Below are 10989 nucleotides of genomic sequence, written 5' to 3'. Positions count from 1 at the left end.
TTACATTGTATTAATTTGATTTTTCCCCAAAGGTTTGTTTAAAATTATAATCTAGTTTTAAGCATATAGGGGCATCGCTAGCCTTTACAATCTCAGGGGGCTCAACTAAAAACAAATTTATGGGATGCTTCACCCCCCATTCCCCTTATTTGCTGGCCTTAGGCCCGCTTTTGCCCGGCCTTCGGCTGGGTTTTATATTAATATATTATACTTTTTTGAAATTTGTTAACTCTGAACAATTATTCTGAATTTCATATTTTGTCATTTATTATATTATGCAAACAAAATAAGCTGGAATATAAATAATTAAAACATAAAACATTTTTAAAAATAATATTTTTTAATACAAAATCTATTTATTACAGTATAAAATATTTTCGATTGCTGATATAGAAAAAATGCGTCTAAAGAATTACAAGTGATAAAAAAGATTATTTAATTCATACATATGTCTCAATTGATAATGATTTTTAAAAACCACATAATACAATAATATAATTCTTAGCAACTTACATTGACAAAAGGTTATCAAACTTATATAACTCTCTGTTACCATTTTAGACAATGTTTTATAGAATGGACTAATAAGGAAAAATTTATAAGCCTAAACCAAATCAACAATTTTTGAAGAAGAGAGTATAAACGACCAATCCAAATCATAAAACTATATGGTGGGTAGAGCTTCCTTTTAGATGACATTATGGAAGCTAGATAATTAATCTAAAATTATTGTGAGATATTAAATTTCCAAAATATCTTGCATTTTAAATTATATATTAACGACTACACAGTTGACCATTATTGTTTATCTATGGGATTAGAGTAAGATTAAACAAAAAGATTTAAAACTTATTAAATATTAAAAATATTTAACTACAATATAACTGAAAAACTATAATAAATTTATCCTTTATTTACAAAAAAAACTATTAAATAATTCAATGAAACTATTACGTAAAGTTAATATAAATTGTGTAAATTAGATGAATGCGACATACAAAAATTTGCGCTATATAATAACCATTATAATAAAATAATAATCCATGTTTAACATAAAATATGCAACATATGCTCTCAGCCTTTGTAGTAATAATCTTAAATTACATAGCAACACAAGTAATAGAGGTTAATTTGCAGCCCGACTTTTTGGGAAAAAAATCTGAATCCGAACCGAATCTGAACAACGTTTATTAAATTTTCAAAACCCCGAACCGAACCCTTGAATTTTCTTTGAACCCGGGTTCAACCGGGTTTGTGTATTATTGTTTAAATTAATATAAGATATTTGTATAATTGTAAATACAAATATTAATAATTTACTTGACATTTTATAATATTTTCAAATTTCAATTAAGTGAAGTGTTAATAAATTTTAAACAACTTAATTCATTTACTCCATTTTTAAATTTTTTAAAATTTATTGTCAAAGATTCCAAAGTTTAAACAATTAAAATCATTTACGCCATTTATTATAAATTTTTAACTAAGATTATTAATTAGAGGAAAATGAAAGCGAACAAGTTAAAAAAATTATTATAATGGATATTGTTAATTTAAAGAAATACGCCTAAATAAAATTTTTTAAATCTATACATGACTATGCTTTGTATTTTTAACTTTATTTTGCTTATAAATAAAATTAAAATTTGTTTTTTATATCTAATTTATGTCTAGTTTTTTAATTATGATTTTTAAATATAGAATATTTTTTTTATCAATTCAAAAGTTTTTAAACCCAAGCTGAACCCGGATTCAAAAATATTTTTCTGAACCGAACCCGAACCGAACTCATCTATTTTTTAACCTTAAACAACCAGGGCAGATATTTTGCCGGGTTCTCATCCCTGCTAAAAACACGTAAAAAAAGAGAATAAAAGATATCAAATTTATTACGCAGGATGAATAATAAAATGTTTTATTATTAAAACTATTTATAACTAAATAGATGGCGTTAAATACTTAAATGCAATTTGTTACTATATTTATTATCAAAACCATTTATTAGTAAAATTTATTATAATATTAACTGTAATATATTATATAACTGTCAAATACGTCTATAAAAGTGGCATTATATCTAATACTTTATAAACACCTGTATATAGTATATTATAAAATATATGTCTACTTACTTTTTATAAAGAAATCTCTTATACTTATTTGGACTTTGAAATTATTTTTATGAATAGGCATGATAATAAAATTTAAAAATAAATATACAGTTGATTAGTCATTTTGAACTCTGCTAATTACAATATTAAATTTGTTAATTTTCAAATTATATATGATTATATATATTTAATTAGGGTTATATAATAATTTAAATAATAAAAGTCAATTAAACTTCAACTGTTAAAGCTAAATTAATATTTAGTTAGTGATATTAATATTCTATTTTTAATACAGAATTTGATTGCAAGCTGACATAGTGAAAATATAATATATATGTATTAATCTAATCTAATAATTAAAATAAATAAAAATTTAAATAGTCTTATTAATTTCTAAATAATAAAATTAAATCTATATATTACTTTATGGAATTATAAAAGAAATCATTCAGTGGGCAATCAAAAAAATTTATTTTAGTTCAAGTGAATATTAAGGAGCCATTAAAAAAAAATTTTGCTTCAGGGGCCTATTCAAATTTTTCAGGGGGCTCGAGCCCCTGCGCCCCCTAGCGACACCACTGCATATCCTTGATTTTATAATGGTAAGACAACTTATTTAATTTGACTATATGTCCTACTTTCCGCGTGGGAGAGGTGTGACAATATCTCACAATCATAAACTAATCACGTTTATGTAATTTTTTTATTATAATCAAACAATTTTATATCCAGCTAAAAGGCACCCCTGCCTGTTCTCGAAAATATTATTTTTAGTTAATAACTCCCCCCCCCCCTCCACGCATACACAGACCCTATCCCTTTCTCTCATAAATATGTAAACAAGTTATAATGAAAGATGAAAATAAGCAAAACAATAAATTTTTTAATATCGACTCAATATCCTGCAATAGGTGGTTCTAAAAGCCTCCAGTACTTTCTAATAGTACTTTCCCTCTTCATTGGAAAAATCTTTGCTATGTCTTTGATTCAATTTTTTTGTTTTATTATAAATTATTTTTTATTTACATTGGATATTGCTTTAATCTATAATAGAAATTATGTTTTATTTTGTTGAAACAATTTAAATTGATTAATATTTGATATTATTACTAATTTAAAAAAAATATTTATGTTTTTTATAGTGAAATATTATGATATACTGTTGAAACTGTGTAAATACAATGCATTGGTTTGGGGGTAAAGCTAAAAAAAAATTCTGCATTTTATCAAATATTTCGTGTGACTAATTTAATTTATTAATGAATTGTATTATTTTAAGTTTAACTTTTAATAAATAAATATATTAGTATAAATTTTTTTTTACTTTTAAAATTTATTTACTTTAAATACATTATTCTCATTTCTTTCTTTTTTAATTTGTTTTATCCCTTTAGTCTTAAAATATTTCTTTATTATTTCTATTTTCTTTATTTTTATTCAAATCACAAAATTTCCAATAGTCTATTTTCAACGTAAAACATCAAATTTAATAATTTCCATCTCATAAAAGTTTTTGTTTTTTTCCAATAAAACATAAAAATTCATCTCGTATAATATATTTATCAAAAGTCAAAAGTAAAAAAGTAAACAAAAAAAATACCAAGTGTTTGAATATCAATTCTCGATAAAATAACTAATAAATAAAATATATTCTTTTTGATTGACATTTTATAATATATATGTACAAAATAATACAAAACTACAACACGCCCACCCTTCATAGGCCACGTGTTCCATTATCCCTAAATATAATTTCGTATATTCGCTTCATTTTCATAATCTCCAAATCTTCATTTATTTGATATCCTTCCTTCATAATCTTCAAGCCTTTCATTTGTGTCATAGCTCTTGGTCAACATTTCTCCCATATTTCAATCATTTTCTTATCTTCCAACACATCCGGGTTATATGTAACATATATGATAAATATATTTTCAAAATATTATAATCAAAATATATGAATCTAAATATAACTTCTTTCCCAACATAATTACTCAATATTTTGGTCTCAAATGAAATTTGAATTTTCATTTACATTTGTATTATAAAAAAAATGATTTTGTTAACATAATTATACTATACTACATATTATAATAAATTTGTGATCTACGCTATTACTTTGTTATAATTTAATATAATTATGTAAATATAATGTTGTAAAATTTAATAATAATATGTAAATATAATTTTGTGACATGTATATAATATTTTGTTAACATTTGTAAATACAATTTAGTGACATATATACTATATTCTGTTAACATTTGTAAAATAAATTTTGTGACATATATACACTTATTTTCAGAGTTGTACAAAAGATCTTCTTTGAAGATTTTTGAGCGAGATCTAGCTCAAAAATTTGAGCAAGATCTTTGAAGATCGTAAAATTTGAAGATCTTTTATTTATAAAAAAATTTGAGCAACGATCTTAAAAGATATAGATCTTTGAAGATCGTAAAATTTGAAGATCTTTTATTTTTTAAAAATTTTGTGTAACGATCTTCAAAGATCTTCATGATATTTATTTTTTTACCCCTTTATCCAGATGTTTTTCAATTTTATTATACCTCTCCTCCTGCCTTGATGAAAGAAAAAAATAAATTTTTTTAAAAAAAAATATTGACACAGCATGTTTCTAAAATTTTTGATGGCTTTATTATTAGATTGCAAAATATTAAAAAAAGAGTGCCTACAAGAATATTTATTTTGATTGATATAAGAGTTAGTGAAATAATTTTTAAAAAATATTTAAAAATTTATTGAAAAGCTTCCTTTTCTTTCGAAATTTTTTAAAAAAAATAAAATTATAACTGTTTCCAATGAGAGTGTAGGTAGTGTTGCATATAATATAATAGTAAAGATGTGCTAAACCCATATTTTAAAAAAATTGGGTTTGGGCTTTGTGGGTTCTAAAAAAAATTTTTAAAAATTCCGGCCAGGTCGGGTAGTGCCTTGGAAATTTTTTAAAATAAATATAAATATATGAATAATTATAAAAAATTAATTTTTGCTGGCTGTGCTGGTAAAATTTTTTTAATCGGGTTCGAGCCGGAAAACATTTTTTAAAAATTTTGGGTTGGGCTTGAAAAATTAGGCCCTATGCAGATCACTATAATACATTATTATAATATATTTTCCTCTCGCTAATTAATAAGTAATTACTATGTTTAAGATAACACATTTGCATTTTATATATCCAGTAATAAATTTTTATTTCATTTTTTTTTATATTTTTAAATCAAAATATAAATATTTTTTTTTTGTGAGTTTTAAAAATAATTTCCGTTATTGAAAAAAAGGAATCAAAAAAACAGACCGGTCTATGGGTTTAGGAAACTTTCTTAGAAAGTGTGTCAGCATACCCTGGCTTAATAAATTAGTATCGCTATGCCAATTCCCCTTACTACTAGTTCAGAATGAGGTGCTAACTTTCTTTTAATTTCATCGCTATTTTTTAATATTGATTTTTTAAATAATTTTAGAAATGTATCTATTGGACATATATATTTGATAACATTAGTTCCTAAATTTGATTGAGATAATTAGAATACTTTTGGATATTCGTATTATTTAAGGGGGGGGGGGGGGTGTGCCTATTCTTAAGTCAAAATATAGTATAATTTATAATATCAATTTATACTTTTTATCTTTTATTAATTAATAAAGTTTAATAATTATTATTAAGGATAATTTATCTTAATGAGGGTCTGAACCCCGGGTCTGTGCTTAGAGCTGATTTTGGTCGATTTTTTAGACCCAACCCCCGGGTCTGGTTTTATACAACCAACCAATTAACAAAACTTTAATATTAAGTAAAAGTCATGCTTTTACTATTTAAAACGATATAAAAGCAAGTTGCGATTTTAAAAATAAAAGTAAAACAAAATTAACACTTTCCCAAGATGTCTAGGAAATGTCATAAAAACCACCAATAAAATCAGAATGATATGATATATTTGTCATTAGTTATTTTTTAAAATAGTTTACCAACGAATTTTTTCTTCTAAGAGAAATACTTCAAAATTTATGAATAATTTACCTCTTATTTGATAATTAATTTTTTTTACTTTATATACTCTAACTCAAAGCATTTTTAAATCTTTCTATTTCTTTTAAAAATATTTTAAAAACGGCAAATCCAGTCAATTATATAGATGGCACAAAAGTTTGGACATCTATCAGCGAATTGGCGAGGTTTAGGTTAGGTCATATTATTAATAGCATGCCGAGCCAAAGTGTTTATCAAATTCGTATATACTATAATTATATTTTTGTGTATTATATTTTGATGTTTATAAAATGAGATTATTGTACATTTTTAAAAAATTTTAATAAAATTTGAATATTAGATTGAAGAAATAATTTAAATATTTTTTATAAGCATTTCTAATTCTAAAAATCGGACGTTTTTGGTCAATTTGTTTGGATAACGTTATATGAAATCACTAGGTTTTATTTCGTTTATTTTCTGTAAATTGTTATATGCTAATGAAAATTAGTTTCCTTATAAGTGTCATCTTGAAACATTATATCTGTTTATAATTTTTTTTGCAAAAAATTATATATTTTTTTTATAAGCTTTAGCAAAATTTTCGAATCGAGTCGAATATTCGACGAATCGAAACGAATAATGATTTTATTATTCGTACGAATACTAATAACGCAATTATTCGATTCGTATTTTCGAATCGAATACGAATAATAGTATTATTCGATTCAATTTGTTTTTTTGTAGGCCTACTTAAAACAAGTATGTGTCTAAAGTAAAATTAATTTTGATTTTTTTAGTATTTCAAAAGTTTTGGTTAAGCCTTACATCCTATATATATAAATATTTTATTTTGTGTTTAAATTAATTGTCATTTTAAAATTAGTATCCCTTCACCTTGTAAAAATAAAATTTTATTAAAATAATTTTTTTTATTTATTCAAATAAAAAATAAGACATGATATAAAATTTTTAATTACAAATATTCAAATAAATATTTTATATAAATAAAAATCAAAATATAACGTTGTTTAATAAATTTTTATTAAGCTTGATTAATAAAATATCGTTTAAAGTAGATTTGTCCAATCTGGTTCGTAAAGGCGTTACGATCAATCCTAGGGCTCTGAAGGATCTTTCAACCGACACTTGAGAACAAGGAGCAGCTAGAACTACTCGAGAGAGGGTATATAATTCAGGATCTTTATATTTTTTGGATTGCCAATACTGCAAAATATTTTGATCAGATGGCAATTTTTGGCCATATATTAAACCATTTATTTTGGTCTTCATATCGATACTTTCAATATTTTGGTATATTGGAGCATTCGCGCTTTCTCGCTCCAAATATAAATCCAGCCTTGTTTTTTTAGAACTGATAGGAATAACAGGAGAGCCAATCAGAGATTGATTGTCTTTTGGCTTATTAAAGATTTGAATTTGTCTCCACGTAGACATCAGATGGTCCTAAAATAAATTTTTTTATATTTAATTTAAAGTCAAATATTATAAATTTACCCTAGCCTGTAATTTATCGTATTCAGATGGATAGATTCCATTTTGATAATTAAATCTGGGATCCATGTAGATCCCACTTCTAAATACATTATTATCGAATAAATATTTCTGACGGTTATCCAAACATTTTATCAAATCATTAAAGAATTCGTTATTGATTTCCTCTAAATCTAATTTGCATTCCAGCCAGAGTTTAAAAAAATCCCCTATGGCACAAGATTTTTCTTGTAATTTTATTGTACATGTATTAGCCGGCGATAATACTGTGAGATATGTTTGAATTCTATCCCACAGTCGCGAATTAATAAATGTTTCAGAATATATTTGCCCCATTTTAATGTAAAAAATTATATTATCATTCAGATTTTTTAGCATTCTATAGCTATTCCACCTAGTGACAGTGTCCAACACTGGTTTATTAACTTTTTCTAGTGTATATAAATTTTTATATTTTTGTGATTTAAATAATTTAAGAATCGATCTTATTTCATCTAGGTCCTCCTTAATAAATTTTTTTATAAAATCATTAACCCCTAATTGAATTGTATGGGCACAACAACGCACACAAATCAGCCCAAATGATATTCTTAGATCATTTATTAAATTTTCCAAGTCATCATTGGGGTTCAGACCCTCATTAAGATAAATTATCCTTAATAATAATTATTAAACTTTATTAATTAATAAAAGATAAAAAGTATAAATTGATATTATAAATTATACTATATTTTGACTTTAGAATAGGCACATCCCCCCCCCCCCCTTAAATAATACAAATATCCAAAAGTATTCTAATTATCTCAATCAAATTTAGGAACTAATGTTATCAAATATATATGTCCAATAGATACATTTCTAAAATTATTTTAAAAATCAATATTAAAAAATAGCGATGAAATTAAAAGAAAGTTAGCACCTCATTCTGAACTAGTAGTAAGGGGAATTGGCACAGCGATACTAATTTATTAAGCCAGGGTATGCTGACACACTTTCTAAGAAAGTTTCCTAAACCCATAGACCGGTCTGTTTTTTTGATTCCTTTTTTTCAATAACGGAAATTATTTTTAAAACTCACAAAAAAAAAATATTTATATTTTGATTTAAAAATATAAAAAAAAATGAAATAAAAATTTATTACTAGATATATAAAATGCAAATGTGTTATCTTAAACATAGTAATTACTAATTAATTAGCGAGAGGAAAATATATTATAATAATGTATTATAGTGATCTGCATAGGGCCTAATTTTTCAAGCCCAACCCAAAATTTTTAAAAAATGTTTCCCGGCTCGAACCTGATTAAAAAAATTTTACAAGCAAGCCAGCAAAAATTAATTTTTTATAATTATTCATATATTTATATTTTTTTTAAAAAAATTTCGGAAGAAAAGGAAGCTTTTCAAGAAATTTTTAAATATTTTTTTACAATTCAAATAAATAAAAATTATTTCACTTTTCAATGATAATATTAAAAACTCTTATATCAATCAAAAATAATATTCTTGTAGGCACTCTTTTTTTAATATTTTGCAATCTAATAATAAAGCCATCAAAAATTTTAGAAACATGCTGTGTCAATATTTTTTTTTTAAAAAAATTTATTTTTTTCTTTCATCAAGGCAGGAGGAGAGGTATAAAACATAAAAGAAATATTATATTAATAAAATTGAAAAACATTGGATAAAGGGGTAAAAAAATAAATATCATGAAGATCTTTGAAGATCGTTGATCGCAATTTTTAAAAATAAAAGATCTTCAAATTTTATCTTTTTATTTTGAGTAAATGTACAACTCTGCTTATTTTGTTAACATATTTTAATATTTTCTTTTCTTTCACATTTGGTCCTTTAAACCAATTATGAACACTACTTTTTTTTTAAACAAAAATAAATATATATACACTCATATTTATTTCTCTTCACACCATTGGAGATCAATTATCTTATTTAAGTTTTTTTTTATTTTCTATTATTAACTGTTTTATCAAAGATTATAGTAATAAATTTTTATCTCACTAAATTCACTATTCCCACTGGAAAATTTTTCTTTTATTTAACTCATTTTTGCACATGTTAATTTAAAAAATATGAATTTAATTATATTTAAAAGTTTGTATTTTAAGTATTTTTTTATATATTCACTCATATTTTTTTCGAAATTAATTTTAAATCACATATTTAAAAACATAATTCCATAATTAATGGAAAACATTATATAAATTTCAATAATTAAGCATTTATTAAAACTATATCTACTCATATTTTCCCAATAATTAATAATTTAGAATTAATGGAGAACATTTAAGAAATTTTCATAATTTATATACATATATACACAATATATATAAATCACTAATTAAATTCCCATTTAAACTTAATTTTTCTCAATAATTAAGCATTTATTGGAACTATAATCACTAATATTCTCCCAATAATTAATAATTTATAATAAATATATCTAATTTAATAGAGTATTTTTTTAAATATTAATGATTTATAACCAATATATACATTTATATGGTATTCATAATAAATAAAAATTAACAATCAATATATTCACTATTAATTCCTTACTTTCATATGGTCGTTATGACGTATCCCATTATTTCCGTCACAAAATTTAACCTTACTCATTCTTAATCCAAAATTTTCAAGTACAATACCTTTCTCTTATTTCTGATCTTTATTATCAAAAATACGACCCCATATTAATTTTCCCACCGGAAATTTTATAATGGCCTTTTCACAAGGTAATATTTTATTACTTCCATTTGGTGTTAAAAAATCCAAAAGAAATCTTGTTCTCCTATTCAAAAATAATAACTCTACAGAAGTAACTCCCTCCTTATTTTTTGAATTATAGTAAAATAATTGCTCTAACCAAATATCACTTTTTTTTTTGTTTAGCCTTTTTTATCCAATTTTTTACAATAGCTACCATCTTTTCAGCTTGCCCATTCGAGCTAGGATGATAAGGTGGAGTAAGTATGTGTTGTATTTTTAATACATCACAGAATTGTTTAAAATTTTCACTTATGAAGGCTGGACCTCCATCAGACACTATTTTGTCCGGCAAACCAAATCTTACAAATAATTCACTTAATTTATTATTAACAATTTTAGTTGTATAACCATGTACCTCTGCATATTCTATCCACTTTGAATATGAATCCACCACTAAAAAAATATGATCCTTTATCCAAATCAAAAAAAATCTATATGAATACGTTCCCACGGTTTCTTTGATCTAGGCCATATTTGCCCTAACTCTTTGCGGGGCTTATTTGCACATGTATTACATGGAACACATTTTCTTGTAATTTTTTCAATATCCTTACCCATATCAGGCCACCATACATATTCACGAGCCCA

Source organism: Gordionus sp. m RMFG-2023, chromosome 5, assembly GCF_954871325.1.
Source record: "Gordionus sp. m RMFG-2023 chromosome 5, tfGorSpeb1-WG-v2, whole genome shotgun sequence".
Taxonomy (NCBI): Eukaryota; Metazoa; Nematomorpha; class Gordioida; order Chordodea; family Parachordodidae; genus Gordionus; species Gordionus sp. m RMFG-2023.
The sequence above is the reverse complement of the archived record's forward strand: the minus strand, read 5'-3'. Positions refer to the sequence as shown.